The 22,447-nt window shown below is 47.4% G+C and overlaps 2 pseudogenes; both read left to right on the forward strand.

The window, feature by feature from the left end:
* The first annotated feature begins 1,175 nt into the window (after positions 1 to 1,175).
* On the forward strand, positions 1,176 to 4,313 carry LOC147992307 (uncharacterized; annotated as a pseudogene).
* A 2,172-nt stretch (positions 4,314 to 6,485) lies between these two features.
* Positions 6,486 to 7,244, forward strand: LOC147992308 (secreted RxLR effector protein 161 pseudogene; annotated as a pseudogene).
* Positions 7,245 to 22,447: the final 15,203 nt, after the last annotated feature.

Genomic DNA, 22,447 nt, shown 5'->3' on the forward strand with positions numbered 1-22,447 from the left:
TCATAGAGACAAGAAGACTTAAGTGATGCCTAACACTCTTTAGCTCTGGGTGGTTAGGGCTTTATCCTCGCAAGGAATTCTCTCTCAAAGGCTTCGATGTGGGTTGCTCTCAAACGACAAAAGCCGTACTCTAACTCTGAGCAGCCAACCATTTATGGTTGTACGGGGTGGGCTATTTATAGCCACTAGGCAACCCGACCTGATTTGTCCGAAATGACCCTGGGTCACTAAGGAACTGACACGTGTTCCAATGGTCAGATTTCAAACACACACGGCAACTTTACTTGGGCTACAAGCAAAGCTGACTTGTCCGACTCTGGACAAGATTCGCTCTCATAGTCTTCACTCGAAGACATAGGTTTTGGTTAAGCATCACTTCAATCATTCTGACTGGTTCTCTTGGACCCCACTTAACAGTATGGTGGTTCCTATGACTCAACAAAAGAAGAAAAAGAACTATGAAAGATCTAAGTCTTCGAACTCCATAGGCTTCATGCGATGTCTTCTCTTGTCATAGTCTTCAATGAGAATATCTTCATATACCACCTTTGACATCAATGTCTTCATACATTTTTAGGGGTCATCTCTAGTAGGAAAACCGAATCAATGAGGGACTTCTACCTGTGTTATCCTGCAATTCTCACAAACACATTAGTCCCTCAACTAGGTTTGTCGTCAGTACTCCAAAACCAACTAGGGGTGGCACTAGATGCACTTACAAAGACCAAGCCCGAGTGGTTCGAGGCTCATCCATTGGGGGTGACTCGAAGGACAATACGGTGAGCCCTTGGTGGCATTCCGCAAGCTTTGGCTCCGGCACCGCTCCAAACGGAGATTAGCTCTTCCCCAAGGAAGAGTGAACTTCGGGTTAAAATCCGCGTCCTCGGCTCACTTGTGGTTAATCCTTCCCCACACCTTTCTTTGTTGTTGTATGCTTGTTGGCTTGCTAAGTAGTTTGTTGCCTAGCTTTTCTTCTTGGAGCTTGCTTGTCATATAGGTTGCATTCACCTAGTTGCATATCTAGTGAACTCTTTTATCCGCTAAGCCTTAAAATCTACAAGAAAGATTAAAATTTGTAGTCTCCTATTCACCCCCCCTCTAGTCAACTGTATCGATCCTTTCAATTGGTATCAGAGCCTCGTGCTCTAATATAAGGTTTTACAACCTTAGAGGATATGGTCGATCTAGGGAATGAGGGAGGTGGCCTACCCGTTGCGGGAGATGGTCAAAACCAACCCCCCGCCGCGACTGAGACACTTGGTGCTCCGGTCGTTGATCCCGCCGCTACTACTAACCCGATTGTCCCCTTAACCGCGGCCGATCTTCTTTCAATGTTTGCGGACCTTAAAGTCTCTATGTTGAAAGAGGTTCGAGCCTCGGTCAAGGAGGAAATTGATGCTCGCCTAAAGCCATCAACGTCCGCATCAAACTCGTTTAATCCAAATGAGGTTCATGATGCGGATGACTCGAGGGAACCTCTTGCTTCTCCGGCTCGTACTCAAGTTCCCCAGTACAATGCCATGGAACCCTTTTACTCTCCTCAACCCTTGCAACATCCCCGCATTAATCCTGTTGGGCCTCCGCCCTCTTTGAAAGCTAATGCATTTGCTAAGTGGAAGCTAGATATGGAGTCTCACATGCGCAGTGCTTCAACTCAATTGTGGTGGATTGTGGTCAATGGATTCAACCCCAAGGACCCAATGAATCTCACTCCAAGGGAAGCAGTTGACGATCAACTCAATGCTACCGCACACAACATGCTTCGCAACGCTGTGACTGAAGACTATAGTGATTCCATTGCTCTTCTCAAAACCGCAAAGGAAATTTGGGATTGCCTTGAGGAGGCTCTTGAAGGAGATGAAGCAATTCAAAGATCTCGGTTGGCCTTGCTCAAACAAGAAGTCAATCTCTTTGTGAGGAATGAGCGTGAGTCCACAGAAGAGGTTTACCGAAGGTTGAAGTCCCTTGTGCTCAACTTGAGAACCTTTGGGTGCACTTGGGCAAATGATGAATTCATCAAGGACAAGTTCATAGATGCTATGGTTCTCACAGAACATACCATGGTCATGATGGTTCATCAACGTCCGGACTATCACAAGTTGACTTCGGCTCAAGTTGTTTCCACCTTCTATACCCATGTTCTTTTGGAAACCAAGTCCAAGAAAACATTTGCAATAGCTCAAGCAACCAAGAACTCCAATCTTGCCTTGAAGGCCAAGAAAGTGATGAGCCAATCCTCAAGGGAGGAATAAGTGAGTGAAGAGATATGTGAGGAGGATAATGATACCTCGTGCCCAGCAAATGATTTTGCAGAAGACTTGGCTCTCTTATTCAAGAAGTACTCCGGGACCATGGCAAACAAAGGAAGAAATCTTCAAGGAAGATCTTTTGGACGAAGGAAATGCTACAATTGTGATAGCCCAAGACACTTTGTTCATGATTGTCCATATGAGAGACGTGAAGACAAGTCCGAGAAGCTTATGCTTAAGAAGAAGAAGTTCACCAAGTTTGCAAAGAGGAAGGATGACAAGGCTCTTGTTCATGAAGAATACATGTCTGGAGATGAAGATGACGGTGATGATGATCAAGTGGGCACGGCCGCCTTCGCCATGCATGCCACTACCTCCTCCTCCACCGCCGGCCTCTTTGACTCTCCAAACGAGGACAAGCCATTCACTCATCGACGCCTCATGGCCAAAGAGGTAAAAACAAAGTCCAAACCCAAGAGACCCGACAACTACACTCCCAATGTCTCATGTGAGATAGTGGAGGATGAGTGTGAGGAGAGTGTGGATAATGATGAGGAATCCTTAATGGCTTTCATGAAAACTCTTCATGGTGAAGCTCATGCTCGTTTTGGTGATCTCCTTAAGTCACTCGCCGAACGCGATGACTTTATTGAGAACGTTGAGAACCTCCTTATAGAGGAAAAAGAGAGAGTTGATCTCCTCGAGCACGAACTTAATGAAGAGAGTGTCATGAGAGAATCACTTGAGGAAGCCTTATCTGCTCATCAAATTGACTTTGTTAAAAACCAACGATTCTTTGCAACTTGCTCTTGAGAATAAAGATGCTCTTAATGTTAGAGTTGAAAAACTTCTAGTTGACCATACAAGACTTGTTGAGGAGCATGAGTTCCTTGTGATTAGTTCCAAGGTTGTCAAAGGTGACCTCATTGCTCTCACCGAGTCTATGCTCAATTAAAAGCTACAACCATTAAGGCTCTCACTTCCGTACCTCATATTGATTTAAATGATGATGCTTGTACGGCTAACTTTGCTCATGATTGCACCTCCCTTCAAGAGGAAAATAAGAAGTTGAAAGCTCAAATTGAGAAAGGGCTTGTATCATGCATCCAAGGGGAGAAAAACCTAAATGATCTCTTGAGCAACCAAAAGGAGTGTGTTGCCAAGGAGGGAGTTGGGTTTAATCCCGCATCTAAGAGTGGTAAGAACAACAAGAAGAAGAACAACAACAAGAAGATCGGTCCGACTCCTTCCCCTCCCCAAAAGGTAGTGTTTGTGCAAGAAGGGCACAAGGAGAAGGAGAAGGAAATGAAGGGTGTTGGGAATGGTAAGGTCATTAGGGACAAGGCCATTCCCAATAATTTTGTCGGCAAGAACAATCCATCATATGTTCTCATGAGAGGAGATGATGGCTATACCTTTGCAAAATTTGTTGGAACTAACTATGATGATTATGCTTGGACTATTTGGGTTCCCGAGACCCTTGTTGCTAACTCACCAGGACCCATTGCAAAATGGGTACCTATAACCAAAGCTTGATTATTGTAGGACTATGTCTCCGGTGGAACTCAATGGGTGATCGACAGTGGATGCACCAATCATATGACCGGTGAAAGGGAGATGCTTGTGGAGTTTGTTGATTCACTCAAGGCCTCTTCAAACATCTCCTTCGGTGACAATAGCAAGGGAAAGGTATTGGGTTTGGGCAAGGTGGTAATCTCTAATGATTCATCTCTTGCAAATGTCATGCTTGTCCAATCCCTTCACTACAATTTACTTTCAACTATTCAATTGGCTCGTGCCGAATATGATTCAAATTTTGGTGAATTCCATGTGACCGTCTTTAAGAGGAGCAATCTCAAAGTGGTCTTTGTTGGGCATGTTGAAGATAACCTTTATGTGGTTGATTTCTCAAAAGAGAAAACTCATCTTGCAACATGCCTAATGGCCAAGGCTGACGTGGGGTGGCTATGGCACCGTAGGCTAGCCCACGTGAGCATGAGAAATTTACAAGCTCTCTTAAAGGGGGAGAACATTCTTGGACTAACCAATGTGTCTTTTGCCTAAGATCGTCCTTGTAGTGCTTGCATTGCCGGAAAGCCTCATGAAAAAGCTCATAAAGTGAAGACTATCATCACCACCTTGAGGCCCCTCGAGCTTATCCATTTGGAACTATTTGGGCCTCCAACATATGATAGTTTGGGAGGAAGGAGATATTGCCTTGTCATTGTTGATGACTTCACAAGATATACTTGGGAGTTCTTTCTCAAGACTAAAGATGAAACTCAAGAAACCTTCATCAACTTTGCCAAAGAAGCTCAACGTCAACATAACTGTGAGATCAAGGCAATCCGAAGTGACAATGTCACCGAGTTCAAAAACTATACGATGGAGGAATTCTTGAGTGAAGAGGGGATAAATCACCAATATGCCGCACCATATACTCCCCAACAAAATGGTGTTGTGGAGAGGAAGAATCGGACTCTTATTGAGATGGCTAGGACCATGCTTGATGAGTACAAATCACCATACAAGCTTTGGGCAGAAGCCATCAACACCGCGTGCCATGCTTCAAACCGGCTTTATCTTCGCAAGCTCAAGAACAAGACCCCTTATGAGCTCCTAATCGGGAGAAATCCCAACGTCAAATACTTTCGGGTATTTGGTTGTAAGTGTTTCATTTTAAACAAAAAATCCCGGTTAGCTAAATTTGAGTCTAGAACTTATGAGGGCATATTTGTTGGGTATGCATCAAACTCTCATGCTTACCGAGTTCTCAATAAATCCACCGGATGCATTGAGGAAACGGTAAATGTGGAGTTTGATGAAGATAATGGCTCCCGCATGGAGCAAATTGTTCCTAGTGTTGTAGGTGATGAGGCTCCTTCACAAGCTATAAGGATAATGGGGATAGGCCACATTCTCCCACAAGAAACACCCCATGTCCAAGTAGAAGAAGAAGGAGTAAGAGCCCCTTTTGAGGATTTTCCACAAGGGAAGTCATCACCGACACCACTTGTACAAGATGCCTTGGGAAGTAATGAACCTATCCAAGAACAAGATCAAGACCCTCATATTCCTGAGCAAGATCAAGAGCAAACTCTTCCGAATAATGAAGAACCAATCGTTGAGGCTCAAGATCAAGCTCAAAGTCATGATCAAGATCTAGATCAACCCCAACCACAAGTGTATTCATCGTCATCACTTCCTACTAAGAAAGAACCTGTGGTTGCAAAGAGAAGGGTGTCTCCAAGGCTAAAGCAATCTCAAGGGAAAGTTTCTTCATCAAGTCCAAAACCAAGTGAAGAAGAGCTTGACCGCAAAGAGCAAAAAGTGGCCGCCAAGCTAAAACATCTTCAACACCTCACCAAGAACATCTACGGAAGCATCAAAAAGGGGGTAACTAGTCATAGACGTTTGGCAAACTTTTGTGAACATCACTCGTTTGTCTCTTGTGTTGAACACCTTAAGGTGGAAGATGCCCTTGACGATCCGGATTGGATAGATGCCATGCATGAAGAACTCAACAACTTCACACGCAACAAAGTGTGGACCCTTGTAGAAAGACCCAAGGAATTTCATAATGTCATTGGAACAAAGTGGATTTTCAAGAACAAACAAGATGAATATGGACAAGTAATAAGGAACAAGGCAAGGTTAGTGGCACAAGGTTTCACCCAAGTTGAAGGTTTGGACTTTGGTGAAACTTTTGCCTCCGTTGCCCGTCTCGAATCCATTCGCATCTTGCCTGCTTATGCCTCTCATCATGATTTCAAATTATATCAAATGGGTGTTAAGAGTGCATTTCTTAATGGTCCTCTTAAGGAGTTGGTGTATGTCAAGCAACCTCCCGGTTTTGAAGACCCCGATCATCCCTCTCACGTTTATGAACTCCATAAGGCACTCTATGGACTCAAACAAGCACCTCGTGCTTGGTATGATCACCTTACGGCGTTCCTAAGCGAGAAGGGGTTCCAGATTGGGGTAATAGATTCCACTCTCTTTACGAAGAGGGTAAAAGGAGAGTTGTTTGTCTGACAAATATATGTTGATGATATTATCTTTTGGTCAACTAACCATGCTATTAATGTTGAGTTTGAGAATCTTATGACTAAGGAATTTGCGATGAGCATGATGGGAGAGTTGAAGTTCTTTCTCGGTTTTCAAGTGAAGCAATTGAGAGGCGGAACCTTCATCAATCAATCTCGTTATATCCAAGACATGCTCAAGAGATTCAAAATGCAAGATGTCAAGCCAATGAAGACACCCATGGCCACAAATGGTCAACTTCATCTTGATACAAATGGTAAAGAAGTGGATCAAAAGGTATATCACTCTATGATCGGTTCCTTGCTTTACCTTTGTGCATCTAGGCCAGATATTATGTTGAGTGTGTGTATGTGTGCAAGATTTCAATCCGCTCCTAAGGAGAGCCACTATTCGGCAGTGAAAAGGATCCTTCGATATTTGGTTCATACCCCAAACTTGGGCCTTTGGTATCCCAAGGGATCATCATTTGAGTTAATGGGTTACTCGGATTCGGATTGGGCCGGAGACAAGGTTGATCGCAAGTCCACATCCGGCTCATGTCAATTCCTAGGGAGATCGTTGGTAAGTTGGTCTTCAAAGAAGCAAAATTGTATATATATCTCCACAACCGAAGCCGAGTATATTGCTGCCGGAAGTTGTTGTGCCCAATTATTATGGATGAGGCAAACTTTGATGGATTACGGTGTCAAATGTAACAAAGTGCCTCTTTGGTGTGACAATGAAAGTGCCATCAAGATCGTCGAGAATCCGGTTCAACATAGCAAGACCAAGCATATTGAGATTCGTCATCATTTCATTAGAGATCATGTGGGCAAGGGAAATATTGAGTTACTCCATGTCAACACCGAGAATCAACTAGCAGACATCTTCACCAAGCCCCTTGACGAAGCAAGATTCTGTGAGTTAAGGCATGAGCTAAAGATTGTGGATATTAGTAACTTCGGATGAAACTCTTGCTCGCACACACATACTCATGTACTATCTTGCTTAGTTGTATGCACATGTCTAGGGGGAGCTAGCTCAACTCATGAGCTATCTTATCCTAGAAGTGCATAAAACAAACACAATCTTTCACATAAGCCACTTTAGGTGGTACTTGTGCTTCGAAGATGAGTATTGGTCTTGGGCCCAAGGTTCATATCTTCGCGGTGCCATACCGAGTAAACTCAAACATGGTGGCCTCGACCACCGCCCTCGCTTGAGGGTTGTGTCCGTTGAAAGGATTGATATGGTTGACTAGAGGGGGGGTGAATAGGCAACTAACAATTTTTAGCTTTTCTTTAACAATTTAAACTTTGCATCAAAGTAGGTTGTCTAGATATGCAACTAAGTGAGCAACCTATATGATGCAACAAGGATAGAAACACAAGCAAGCAAGAGATATGAAACAAATCAGCTTGCTCAAGTAAGGGCACAAGATAACCAAGAGTGGAGACGGTGGAGACGAGGATGTGTTGCCGAAGTTCCTTCACTTTGAGAGGAAGTACGTCTCCGTTGGAGCGGTGTGGAGGCACAATGCTCCCCAAGAAGCCACTAGGGCCACCGTATTCTCCTCACGCCCTCACACAATGCGAGATGCCGTGATTCCACTATTGGTGCCCTTGAAGGCGGCGACCGAACCTTTACAAACAAGGTTGGGGCTCTCTCCACAACTTAATTGGAGGCTCCCAACAAAACCATGAAGCTTCACCACAATGGAATATGGCTCCGAGGTGACCTCAACCGTCTAGGGTGCTCAAACACCCAAGAGTAACAAAATCCACACAAGAAAGTATGGGGGAAGCAAATATCCTTTGGTGGAAGTGTAGATCTAGGTCTCCTCCTTCAATCCCTAGCAAATCAACAAGTTTGGGTGGCTAGAGAGAGAGATCAGGCAAGAGAGCTTGAGGTGCATTAATGGTGGAGTGAGAAGGGTCAAAGGTGAGTGTGGTAGGTGGGAGAAGCTCTCTTAAATACCAACCCTAAAAATCCAGCCGTTGCTACGCTTTCAGCCCCGCAGCGGTACAACCAGTCCTTGTCCCGGTACAACCGGGACTCACGGTGTAGCTGCAGAACCCTACCAGGCGGTACAACCGGGCCACTAGGCGGTGGTACCGGTTAAGAGAATGACTGGACCAACCGCCCAGCCACCGCACAACTACCGCCTCGAAATAGAGACGAGACCGGTACTTGAGCGGTGCAAGACCGGAACAACCGCATGGCTATGAGCTCTTGGACGGCGAAGTTCTGAGCGGAAGAACCGCTCAGACCACCGGTGGTACCGGTCAACGAGGATCGACCGGATCAACCGGGCCACCACCGCCCGAGAACCGCATCAGAATAGAGCCTTGAGCGGTGCATGGCCGAAACCACCATCCTAGCCTTTGTTGAGCAAGGTGGCGGTACCACCGCCCGGAGGCAGCGGTACAACCGCTCAGTCCAAGCTGGAGAGCGTCAAGGTCCAGCGGTACAACCGCTCCAGGGAGCGGTACAACCGCTGGGAAGAGCAGAAACAAGAGGGAAAGACAGGTGGATCTCTCTCTCTCTCACACAACTAAGGAAGACAAGGAAGGGGTGAGGAAAGTGTACGTGAACTGATTCCCCTAGAGCTTCCTAATGAGGATTCCCTCTTGATAGTACGGGTACTCTACGACCAAAGAAAATAAAAGCGTAGAGGACACGTCTTCGATCTTTTCCTTCGAGAGGCAATAGCAATCCGATGTAAGCCTAAGCATTGAGAACCTGAAACATATAGCATACGATTAGACCACAAAGGGTTGTCATCATCATCCAAAACATAAAGTAGGGAAATGCCCTTTTAATCTCCCCCTTTTTGGTGGATGATGACAACAACACAATTTGTAAGAGATAAGTCAATGAAATCTAGACGGAACTCCCCCTGAATGTGTGCCCCAACAAGAACTAGCTGTTAGAAAGCGTGGGCACACTTTCAGGACTAGACTCCCCCTAGATTTTCTAGACTCACCAGTCTGAGCACAAAAAGAGAAACAATATAATACTTAGAGTGCAATAATAATGATAATGGCCGATGAATGGAAAGGTAAAAGAAGTAACGTAAGTCTCACACACAGCAAGGAACGAAACAAGTCCACGAACAAAAACAAGCAAATCCCCGAGACCTATAGAACTCTCTCCCCCTTTGGCATCAAGACACCAAAAAGGAAAAGAGCAAAGCTAGCGTCCCAAAGCTCAGGCGTCCTCCTCTGACTCCTCGGTCGCATCTGGATCCTCATCATCAGAGTCGTCATCGTCGTCGTGATCAGATTCTTCCATGACATTGTCAGCTGCTGCAAACGAGGAGGATGGGTGGGGAGGGGCTTCATCATCAGTCCAGGTGCTATGGGTAGAAATCCAACGCTCCTCTGGGGTGATGCTCTTCTCAGAGCCACTCTGAACCGGCATGTTGAGGTGCCTCATCATTGCAATTTGGCGACACCGTGCAAGCTTCTCATTGACATGTGCTTCATACATCTTCTTCTGGATGTCAGCCTGGAGACAAAAGGTCTTCTTCACCTTGGCAGTAAGTTTGGCCACCCACGAAGGCTTGGCCCCTAGCTCCAGCTCAAAGTCCTCATCGTCAGAAGTAGCATAGACATCCTCAGGAGCATTTTCAGGGAAGCGAGGCTCGGCATGCTTCTTCTTCTTAAGGAGCTTGACCTCATGAACAGTGAGGTTGTCTGGAGAAGTGAGGAGCTCTCCAGGACGACGAACAGCCCACACAGAGTTCAGAAGGCACATGACAAACGGGGCATAGATTGGGACTTTACGGTAGATGACCATGTTGTACATCTCATGCCACATCCAATTTGACACATCAAATGTTGCTCCTGTCCCCACCATGGTCTTCATAGCAACCATCAAATCAACCAGATAACCATGAATCTCATCTTGATTGCCCACCTTGGGCAAGAGCACATTGCGGAACACACGGTGCATGATGTCATAGACCTTCTCCAAATCCTTGGATTCTCCAATAATACCACGGCCCCGAATGTACAGAGGGGCAAGCTTCTCCTTAAGTATGGACTCAGGAAAATCATGAGGACGAATGCCACCCCTTCCTTCCAGACCGGTATCCTCGTACCCAATAGCATTGCAGAATGCCCTCCAGGGAACGTGAAACAATTCATCGCGACACATGAAGGTGAGAGTGCGCGCATCATCTTCCCCAAAATGAACCGTGGCATAGAACTGATGGATGAGTTGAACATCAAAGTCACAGTTGACTGACATGAGCTTGACAAGATCAAACTCCTCGCAGAGAGCCGGCGCCTCACCAAAATACTCCATGTTGTTCCTCCAATGGTCAAGATCAATTGTCCACTGCTTGGCATATCTGTTCTTATTGTGCTCAAAGAGTTCATGAACAATCCGCACTTGCATCTCATTCCAGAACTGAACGGTGGTCCAACGGGGAGCAATGGGAACCTCATACGGATTCTTTGATCGGAAGGCTTCCCAATCCTTGGCTTTCCAATGATGCAACGACATAACCACACGTTGCTTAGCAGCTGCAGACTTTTCACGGCGAGTGGGCTTGGTGGGAATCACAACTTCTTCTTCATCATCAGACACAACCGGGCGCAAGGTCCTTCGTGCCCTCTTCTTGGTATTGCGAGGAGCAGAGCGAGAACTAGAGCCACCAGAACACACACATGAAAAGAACACACAAAAACCCAACAAGGATGATAGGATTGCACCCACTAGAAGAAAAGGAACAAGTTGCAACAACAGAGAAGATAGAACAGTGCTTTGTGGTTGATATACTCCGGTTGTACCGGATCTTCTGCCAGTAGTACCGCTCCAGCGGTTGTACCGCCTGTAGGGGCGGTAGAACCGCTGACAGTGGCACTACCAGGGAAGATAGATCTAACCGAGGCATACGAATCACATAAGTAATATTCCGAATTCTAAGTGCTGCAAACAAGACAGGAGGCTAACAAAGATCTCTTCTATACCATAATTCGAACACTAAACGCGGAAAGTTAAGTAATGCCTTAGACAAGGAAGAACCCTAGAAAGATCTAGAAGCAAAGAACACGCGGCATTACCACCATCCATGGGAAGAGATCGGGAGGCCTCCACGGAGAGAATCCACAGAGAGCCAAGGATCCGAAGCGCGAGACGCACTCCGGGGCAGGGGTAGAGATGGCCGGCGACTAGGGCAAAGAGAAGAGGAACGAGGACGAAGGGAAAAAGACAACCCTTCAGCCCCGTCGAGTATATATAGGCCTGTAGACATGCCCCGGTAGAACCGCTTAGGGGAGCGGTTGTACCGCTCGTCTGGTACAAACCGGTGGTTGGAGGCAATACTTCCGGTGCCTGGGAGGCAGCGGTAGTACCGCACGGCGTCAACCGGTAGTACCGAACGTAGGTTACCATGGGTTTGAGCGGTGGAACCGCCCAAGCACCGAATGGAGACCCATTGGGACGGCACAACCCGGTACCAGCGGTAGAACCGCCCGTGATACCGGTTGTACCGCTCGACCACCTATGCCCAAGCCAAGATCAAATGAGTGCAATCCGAAGGGAGGAAGAAAGGGGCACAAAATAGGAGAGAAGCAACACCCTAGGAGAACCCAACACAAAGAGCAAAGACAGAAAGAGAGAAAACAACACAAGAACAACAAGGCTAACGCCAACCTCCCGAAGAGAGGACGGTGGCCGAGGCCACCTATGTTTGAGTCAATTGGTATGGCACCGTGAAGAATTATCCTTGGGTCCATGACCAAAACTCATCTTTGAAGCACAAGTACCATCAAACATGGCTAATGTGAAAGACTCGATCAATTTATGCATAATGGGGGGAGGGAGAGTTCATGGAGAGAACATCACTCCCCCTATGTTCATGCCTACATCTAAACAAGACAACATGTTGAGTACGGTGGGGTGTGCAAGAGTTCAAGCAACATTGCTCGAATCAATGATATTTAGCTCATGCCTTAACTCGCGAAATCTTGTTTCATCCAAGGGCTTCGTGAAGATATCTGCAAGGTTATCATGAGTGTTGACATAGTTGAGCTCGATCTCTCCTCGCCTAATGTGATCCCGGATGAAGTGATACCGGATCTCAATATGCTTCGTCTTGAAGTGTTGCACCGGGTTGAGAGAGATCTTGATGGCACTTTCATTATCACACCAAAGAGGCACTTTGTCACAAATTACACCGTAATCCTTTAAAGTTTGCCTCATCCATAAGAGTTGTGCACAAAAACTCCCGGCTGCAACATACTCCGCCTCAGTGGACGAGAGAGACACACAACTTTGCTTTTTGGAAGACCAACTTACCAAAGAGCAACCAAGGAATTGGCACCCTCCGGAAGTGGACTTCCCATCCACTTTGTCTCCCGCCCAATCGGAATCCGAGTACCCTACAAGCTTGAAGTTTGATCCTCTTGGGTACCATAAGCCAAAGTTTGGGGTATGAGCCAAATATCAAAAGATTCGTTTGACCACCACATAGTGACTTTCCTTAGGTGCGGCTTGAAACCGTGCACAAATTCCCACACTCAACATGATGTCCGGTCTAGATGCACAAAGGTAAAGCAAGGATCCAATCATGGAATGATATACCTTTTGATCCACCACTTTACCATTGGGATCTAAGTCAAGTTGGCACTTGGTGGGCATTGGAGTGGAGGCCGGTTTGACGTCACTTAGCTTGAATCTCTTGAGCATGTCTTGAGTGTATTTGGATTGATTGATGAAGGTTCCTTCTCTTCTTTGCTTCACTTTGAACCCTAGAAAGAACTTCAATTCTCCCATGGAGGACATCTTGAATTTTGAGGTCATGAGAGCGGCAAATTCCTCATTGAAAGCTTTGTTATGAGAACCAAAGCTAATATCATCAACATATAATTGGCACACAAACAACTCCCCTTTGACCTTCTTAGTAAAAAGAGTGGGGTCGATTAGCCCAACCTCAAAACCACGGTCTTCTAGCAACTCGGTAAGGTGGTCATACCACACACGTGGGGCTTGTTTAATGCCATAGAGTGCCTTATCGAGTTGATACACATGATCGGGAAAGTAGGGATCCTCGAACCCGGGGGGTTGCTTGACGTAAACCAATTAATTAATAGCACCATTAAGAAAAGAACTCTTCACATCCATTTGTTGTAACTTAAAGTTATGATGAGAAGCATATGCAATCAACATGCGAATGGATTCAAGACGAGCAACGGGAGCAAAGGTTTCACCGTAGTCGATACCCTCGATTTGGGAGTAGCCTTGTGCTACCAAACGAGCCTTGTTGCGAATGATAATCCCATGGACATCTTGCCTGTTCTTAAATATCCACTTGGTTCCTATGACATTGTGATTCCCAGTCGGTCTTGGCACCAATCTCCACACTTTGTTGCGCTCGAAGTTGTTGAGTTCTTCATGCATGGCATTGAGCCAATCCGGATCTTCTAGCGCTTCATAGACCTTGTGGGGTTCCACACAAGAGACAAACGCGTGATGCTCACAATAATTTGCTAATTGTCTACGAGTGCTTACCCCCTTTATTAAGCTTCCAAGCACATTCGTCATGAGATGATCCTTGGTGGAGAGCTTGGAAGCAACCTTGGTGGCACGACGCTCTAATTCCTCCTCGGGGGTGAGACGAGGAGTGGTCACTTGATCATCTTGAGCGTTGTCTTGGGCTTGTTCTTGTTCTTGAACTTGCTCGGAGGAGAGAACTTGACCTTGGACATCACTTGATGTGTCAACACCGTTTTGAGCGTGATCTTGCCCTTGGTCATGTTCTTGAGGATGAGAGCCTTCATGTTGTTCTTCGGAAGCGTGTGGGCCTTGGGTTGGTGATGGCTCCACTTGAGTGGAGCTTTGTCCTTCTCCTTCGGCCACAAGGGGTTCCTCAATGGGTAGGTGTCGGTGTCAAAACCGGCGGATCTCGGGTAGGGGGTCCCGAACTGTGCGTCTCGGCGGATGGTAACATGAGACAAGAGACACAATGTTTTACCTAGGTTTGGGCCCTCTTGATGGACGTAAAACCCTACGTCCTGCTCGATTAATATTGATGATATGGATAGTACAAGAGTAGATCTACCATGAGATCAAGGAGGCTAAACCCTAGAAGCTAGCCTATGGTATGATTGTTGTATATATTGTATATCTATCGACTAGCCTGGCCTCGGTTTATATAATGCACCGGAGGCCTAGGATAACAAGAGTCCTAGCCGAATACGCCGGTGGGGAGAAGTCCTTGTCTTGATCGCCAAGTCTTGTGGAATCTTCCTTGTATGCGGTAGCCGTCCGAACTGGCCCATGAGTATACGGCCACGGGGGTCCTCGGCCCAATCTAATAGATCGGGAGACAACGTGGTGAGTACCCCCTAGTCCAGGACACCGTCAGTAGCCCCCTGAACCGGTCTTCAAGTTAGGGACGCTCCTCGATTATTCCGAACTGTTCTTCATCTTCGGTTGCCGGTCTAGAAAACTGGTTCAACAAATCTTCTTTATCTTCGATCTTGAGGATCGCTGAAATGCATTCGACGAGTTTACACGTCGGGAATCCGAGGAGCCCCTTTAAGTTTCCGGCCTTTATCAATGCCTTGTTTATTTTTATGCCACACCTCGGGTTTGAAGTTGTTCCCGAGAGGCAGGGTCCTCTTGCGTCCGAGCTCCAACGCCGGACTGCATTCGAGGTATCTTTTGCAGCCGAGCACCAACGCCGGACCGCTTCCCAGCTCTAGCGCCGGAATGTATCCGAGCTCCAACGCCGGACTATGTATCCGAGCTCCAACGCCGGACTGTATATCCGAGCTCCAACGCCGAAATATATCTGAGCTCCAACGCCGGACTGTGTCCAGGCTCCAATGCCGGACTATATCCGAGGTGTCATATCACCTTGGTTCAAAAAAGTTGAAGGAGTTTAGCCGAGCTTAATGCCGGAAATGCCCTCTATGGAGCCAGCCACTACCGCCTGAGCTTTATGCCGGACTGCTTCCGAGGTGGTGCACCACCCCGACTATGGGCTGATTTTTTGTCAATATTTTTTATTGGTGCAATTTATTCTCTGCCGAGATATATAGCCAGTAGCCCTCAAGGTGTGTATCGGTCTAAAACCCGAGATGCACATGAAGGATGACATAATACCGCTGATCCCAGTAGCCGCTGAGACTCAGGTTGATTTGCAAAATCTGCCTAAGGATCAAGTCCTAGCTCGGTAGAATACTTCGGGACACAAAAGCGGCGTGCTCAGTCCTCAAGACTCAGGTTGGGTGCGGCCGACAAACCTGAGGATCAAAATCTCCTCGGAAACTATATTGCACATAAAATTTTCTGCATTGGACAAGCAATGCAGTAGCCCCCGAGACACTGGTCGGGTGGCAACACCAGATCAGGGGATCGATGTGCCCCTTTAATATTTGTAAATAATAAGCCTGAAGCCCAGTAGCCCCCGAGCCTTAATGCGGGCACGGGTGGCCGAATTAAGGATCAATATCCATGGTAAAATCACAAATTATGTGTAATGACTCTATGTATCCAAGTACTTTACGTCATTAATGCTCGGATCCGCATTGTACAAAACTTTGTTGACCGACCATCGGCTTCCACCTCCTTGGCCAGTAGCCGAGGAGTGTTTGTCCTACTTTATAAAGCCTTTATGAGGGCAAAGATTTACGACAAACAAGGCAATCTGGCCACACGGTTTTATAAACAAAGGTACGCAGAGAGATATGTTATATTACTGTTTAACAGAAGAAATGTATTCCAAAGAAAATAGTCCCGCTATCGGTTCCTTTCTTTGGGTTGTCATGCTAAGCATGATCATGAAACCTCAGCTCGAATGTAAGAGCAAAATATCGAGTTTAGTTTGGGAGGCCAGTTAATAGCCCCCGGTAGTGTTCGGCGACAGTCGAGGTCAAGCCGTAAACACTTCGGCCAATGTTATGAATGGCCCGTCATAGTCATCGGATCGCTGACCAGTTTACGCTTACTGTGACAGTCAGTTTTCGGATTTCTCCACTAAGGTGCTTAACCATGTGAGCTGGAAGCACAATCGTAGTGGTTCTCCCTTTGCACGCCTAGCCGAACAAAACGGAACGTAGGAAGCAAGTGCAGGAGCCGGGCAACCCAACTATTGACCGAAGACACAATTCGAAACCGATGCATATATAGCAATATCTAAGAATGTTTTTGCCGAATCCCTAAAGGTGTCCGGCGTTGCACTGCGAGACTAATGCTGGAAAAGCACAAATAGTTTAAAAGTGCCAAAAAGCTTGGAAAACCAAGAAATGTCAGTAAAAACATGACGTCCGAACAAGATCAAGTGTTCGGTGCCAATCCGAAAATTGGTCTTAGAAAAAAGAAGTGCTTTTGTCGTCCTTTAACATGACACATCCTATCTCAAGACTTCAAGCGGTTCAGCCTACGGCTTCAACCTCCTATCCCGAGGGCGGAGTACTTCTCATTAGGCCAGTTTAGCAAACTAAACTCTAGCGGCTTTGAGAGAGAAATTAGGCTCCCCGGCTAGTGACTGCACACTCGCGTTCAAAAAAGGAGTGATAAATAATAATAATAGAACTTTGCAACGACTGAGAAGAAGAACACTTATTATAAAACGGCTCAAATAAACTTAAGAGCCCTCAAGTGACTTGGGTAGAAGAATGATTGCATGTACCGAAGTACTTATATCATATCTATGTTCAATCGAACTTTAAACGCGTCTTAACCGACCGTCGGCTTCTCCCTCTTCGGTTAAGGACCGAAAAGTGTTATGTACTCCATCGGTCAAGAATATCGACGGTGTCTCCAATAACCAGGCAATCAGGCCATAAGGCTGTAACAGACAAAGCGCGCTCAAGGAACTTATGCTATATTACTGCGAAGAGTAAGAAGCATCTTCGAAGAAAATAGTACCCCCACCGATACCTTTCTTCGGTGCTCATTGTTATTATGAGACTTGTGCAATAGATTTTTTGTACTCATGAGTTCCGTTGTGTGCCGACCATCATTGAATAACTATAAGAGCGCTAGCTTTCGGCTTCACCCAGTCTGAGGTCCGGCTCGGGTGACCCGACCGTGACAATCGCATAGGTGCTCCCTTTACTCCCTAGCCGAAGAATCGGGAACATAGGGGTAAACACAGGAGCGAGGCAACCCAGCTTGCAAATCGCTTAAGTCAATGTGGTGCATATTGTGGCGTAATACACGAACAAGGAACGAAGCCGTACAAGTATAATCATATGCAACAGGAAAAGCTTCATAAAGGAAGCCCCCAAGTAAACGGGGTATTTGAATTTATGCGTCACAAACAAAGTTTGGACAAGGAAATTTTTTAGAAGCAACTTTTTTCCAAAAAAGTATAATGCTTGATCGAACCGAACACAAGTTAGAAATTAAAGCTTTGAGCATGAAAGAGACTTAGCTGGTTAATGTGTTCGGTATTGATGACGCGGTCCGAGCTTGATGCGGGGCAAGGTTCCATCCCTCAAGCCGGTCCCGAGGTGGCGGAGCGGAGAGCTTGACACGCCGAAGTGGTGACATAGCACGATCAATGCAGACCGGCAGAGTGACGCCGAAGTCCCCGGATCATTTTCCTATGCACAAAAAATAGTGCAAACCGGAGATAATAGTAATAATGATAATTAAAAAAATCGTTGCATAATAAATAATTTATGCAAAGTGAGTAATAAAAGAAATATGGCCTGGCGCCGAAGTCAAGTCGATGCAGGGCGTCGGCGTGATGCAGTAAAGGCGTGGCAAAGCCTGAATTCGCAGGTCGGTCCGAGCTCCGAGGGCGGCGTTCGCCGGACTATGTACGGAAACTGACCGAACCACCATGCGACTGTCGTTAATGCAGCCACCATTTGATAGACCTGTGTACATATGACGGACAAACTAGAGTAATAATTTCTTGGGAAAAATGAACCCAAACAAGCAAAAAATACTGGGATTAATAGCACCTGGTTTATTTGTTGTAGCAATCCGAAGGAAGGTGATTCCTAAAATTGGGACCCGCTCCGCACACCCATTGCCTGATGGGCGATAAAATGACGGCATGGCAATGCTGGTAAAGGTTGACTCACCGAGGCAAAGCCCTCGGCCCAGCTAATGTGACGGAGCTGGTCGGCTAGTGACGCCGAAGTGTCCGGAGTAGGTTGATGAATAGATGGCGAAGCCCCCGATCCAGCCGAGATGTCGAAGCCTCGATGTCAGCCGATGATTCGAAGTAGGTCGACGTGATGGACACCAGCTTGAAGAAGCAATAGTGTGGCCCTGTCGATGCAGGTCGTGACGTGGTCGATGCCGGCTTGATGAAGCGACCGTGCGGCGATGCTGGTATGCCCGCTCCGTGTAATCCGTGGGGCGGCGATGTTGGTGATGATTTATCCTTCGCGATGCCGGGCTCTTGTTCGGCTTGCCGAGATGATGATCCGAAGAAGTTGAGCTCGGCTCAACAAAGTGACGCCGTGTCTAGCGCAGGTCGGCAGCCGTGGAGTAATATTGCCGGACTGGTTTAACACCAGCATGATGTTGAAGATCATGTTCAAAAGATCTTACAGTTAGTGGGATGTGTTCGGGAACAAAACACAATACCCCATACAAAACTTCCTTCAAAAGGGATGTCCGAAATCCTGTTCATAAAAAAGATGAACTCGGGTCGGATTCGTTTTCGCGCAGAAAACAGATCCGAAAAGTGATGCACTAATCGGAAGGTTCCTGGAGTTTGGACGGTCGGATCGAGCCGAAATTTTGAGAGGTGGTATATATAGGAATTCCGCAGCCGATCAACGGTTGGATCTTCCAATGGACGTCTGAGCTAGAAGCTGGACACCACGCCCTAAACTCATCCAAATTCTCGTCCAGATTTGACAGGGCTCCGGTATATCGTGGATTCCCAGAGATTCCTCCATCGGAACTCGACGAAATTTTCCAGGGTTGTTGTAGACTCAATTCCGCACAATTCCACCAAAGCGATCGTCAAAGCGATACTCAAGGAGGTGGTGGTGGCAGATACGAATTCGCTGTCCAAAAAAACAGCACGGTCGCTTGAGGGCAATGTTGACGTTGAGCCCGCGAGCTACATAGATGATTCCTCCGTGATCTTGATAGAGATCGGAGTTGATGTTTGATGAAGGCCCTCATCCGGACATGGTGATCCGAACACGGGGCACAATTCTTGGTCGAACCAAGGTGACTAGTCGAGCTGGTGACGAAGATGCCGAAGTCGCAGTTGATCTGCAGGCGAGCCATCGATCCTTTTGTCGATCACACAGCGGAACTCTCAATGAAAGCACCAATGTCGGTGTCAAAACCGGCAGATCTCGGGTAGGGGGTCCCGAACTGTGCGTCTAGGCGGATGGTAACAGGAGACAAGGGACACAATGTTTTACCCAGGTTCGGGCCCTCTTGATGGAGGTAAAACCCTACGTCCTGCTCGATTAATATTGATGATATGGGTAGTACAAGAGTAGATCTACCACAAGATCAAGGAGGCTAAACCCTAGAAGCTAGCCTATGGTATGATTGTTGTATATATTGTATATCTATCGACTAGCCTGGCCTCGGTTTATATAATGCACCGGAGGCCTAGGATAACAAGAGTCCTAGCCGAATACGCCGGCGGGGAGAAGTCCTTGTCTTGATCACCAAGTCTTGTGGAATCTTCCTTGTATGCGGTAGCCGTCTGAACTGGCCCATGAGTATACGGCCACGGGGGTCCTCGGCCCAATCTAATAGATCGGGAGACGACGTGGTGAGTACCCCCTAGTCCAGGACACCGTCAGCTGGTACTCGCAGACGGCGTTCTTGCCGCATAGCCCGTGGAGGGAGCACGACTGCTTCACCACAGCCCATGTGACCGTCCATCCTCCGGCCACGTCCAGGTTGTACGTCCTCACATTTCCGCCCTGCTCGATGGTTAGACGTCTCTTGGCGCCAGCGGCGCCCAAGTCGGAGGCCTTGACTTGGAGGTTGTCGCTGGAGAGGAACACGCCAGTGTTGTCGAGGACGCCGATGCGCGAGCTGTTGTAGTTGGTCCGGCCGGTGTTGAACACGCCTCAGTCTCGGTCAGGCCAGTAGATGCTGGCGATCTCCGGGCCGTCGTAGAGGAGCTGCAGCATGTTGTCGTTGTTGTAGTAGAGGGAGTAGTAGCCAGCGACGAGCTTCGTGTCCTTGGTCAGCGGCTGCGACGAGAGCGGGGTGTCCGTGGGCCAGTCGAAGCTCTGCCACACGACACGGCCGGAGGACGGGTCCGCGACAAGGAGATTGCCGGTGTCGAGGAGGGAGATGGTGAAGTGCTTGTTGCGGGCGTTCTTGCTGTCCCAGATGGTCGTCCCGTTGGCGTCGGCGAGGGCCAGCTTGCCGTCATCTTCGAAGGATACACGGGAGACCCGGCCGTTCACGGGGGTGCCGGGGTTGGCCTTCCAGACGGCGGTCCGGTCCGTGGTCGTGGTGAACCAGACGGAGAATTAGAAGGCGTTGTCGACGACGTTGCCGACTGGGAGGAAGCCGCAGGAGAAGGTGGCATCCGACGACACCAAGAAGGGCCACTCGTGGTCCTCCATGGACAGGGATGACCCTGCGCCTAGCGTGTGTCCTACTCATGCCGATACTCCACAGGAGCGCAACAGCGGAAGAAGGGGAAGAAGAAGAGTTAATTGCAAGGAGATACCACACTTGCGCACGTTGTGACGAGTCAGTACCATTGCTCGTGCATGTCGCAGTTCAGTACCACTATTCGGCCTAACTGTTACAAAATGGACTGAAAGCCGTATAAGTGTGTATTGACCATGTATCTGACAGACAGGGCCCACCTGTCAGGTGACACGGTGGCAAATCGGCGCGTGCCCGGTGCGCTGACTAGGACGAGGCTGGTGCGGTTGAACCGATCCGGATCCCATCTGACGAACCCTATCCTCTTTCTCCCATCTCCATCTCCTCTCTCCCAGTGGATCTCAGTCGATGGCTGCGGCGACCCCCGGCGGCGGTGTTGTCGTGGGCGGCTACGGCGACCTTCCCGGCCTGGGGAGCAATGACCACGTGGGGCTGGACTACTTCAGGTCGTCCAACTCCACCGACGACGAGGAAGAGGAGGAGGAGGCGCCCCTGTCCATGGAGCAACGGTTGTGGCTCGCTGAGATGTGGTTGGCCAACCCAACCACAAGCCATCACTGGACCAGTGGAGCGGATGGAGTGCTGTAAGTCCCTCCTTTTTAACTATGCTTGTTCATATCATAGGGCTAGGGTTAGTGTTCTTAAAGCACTGTTTTTTTTCAATTTTGTCGTGGCTTGTAGGTTAGATGATGCTATATGGGATGTTAGGATTCACTTTGATGCTGGGCATAATTTGGATAGGAAGATTTGCAGCTCAAATGTCACATTTCTGAACCTGTATTCACTGTTGACAGTAGTAGGATTTAATTTTGATGATGAACTATATCACATGAGAAATACAACTGCAGCAGGAGTTGAGAGAGAGCATCGACTAGATCTGATTGACACTAACATCAAATTGCAAGAACTAAAGAACAAGTATGATGATTCATTAGTTCTGAATTTGTTAGCTAGGGCAATAGCACCTGTCAGTTCAGAGTCAGGATTAGTTAGTGATGGTAACATCCATCAGAGACCAAATGAATTAGCTGCAGTTTTATATGAACCACCTATTGTTTATGATCTCAGTGAGCCTGCTGTGCTTGCTATTGATGATCATGGTGTAGTTTTTCAGAGTCAGTGAAACAGTAGTAGTACAATGCATCCTACTCAACCTACTGCCATGTGCACACAAAAGAGTAGAAATGTCAAGAGGAAGCTGAAAGCTGTGTTGGAGGAAGAGGAATATTTAGAGGAGGACGTAGGAGTTACTTTGACTCTGAGGGTGCAACTGACACTGATAACTACATTTTAGCTGAACACACAGAGATAATAGAGGGGAAGAGACTGGTAGAGGAAGAAGATGAAGATGAAGATTCTGATGAAGAATCAGAAGAGGAACCACCCCTGCATTATGAGGGTGACACTGATGTTGAGTATCTATTTGAGGAGGCGGAGGAGGTGAATTTTGCAACTGAAAGGAGTGTTCCAACTGAAAGAGAAAAAACGCCCATACAATAACCTGCAAAGAAGAGGCAGAAACTGCAAGTCAGGAGATGCCCCACCACTAGGTCACACTCTAATATTTTAGAGGAGGTGAAACCTGA

This window comes from Triticum urartu, chromosome 1A (genome assembly GCF_056163025.1).
Source record: "Triticum urartu cultivar PI428250 chromosome 1A, HENAU_Tu73, whole genome shotgun sequence".
Taxonomy (NCBI): Eukaryota; Viridiplantae; Streptophyta; class Magnoliopsida; order Poales; family Poaceae; genus Triticum; species Triticum urartu.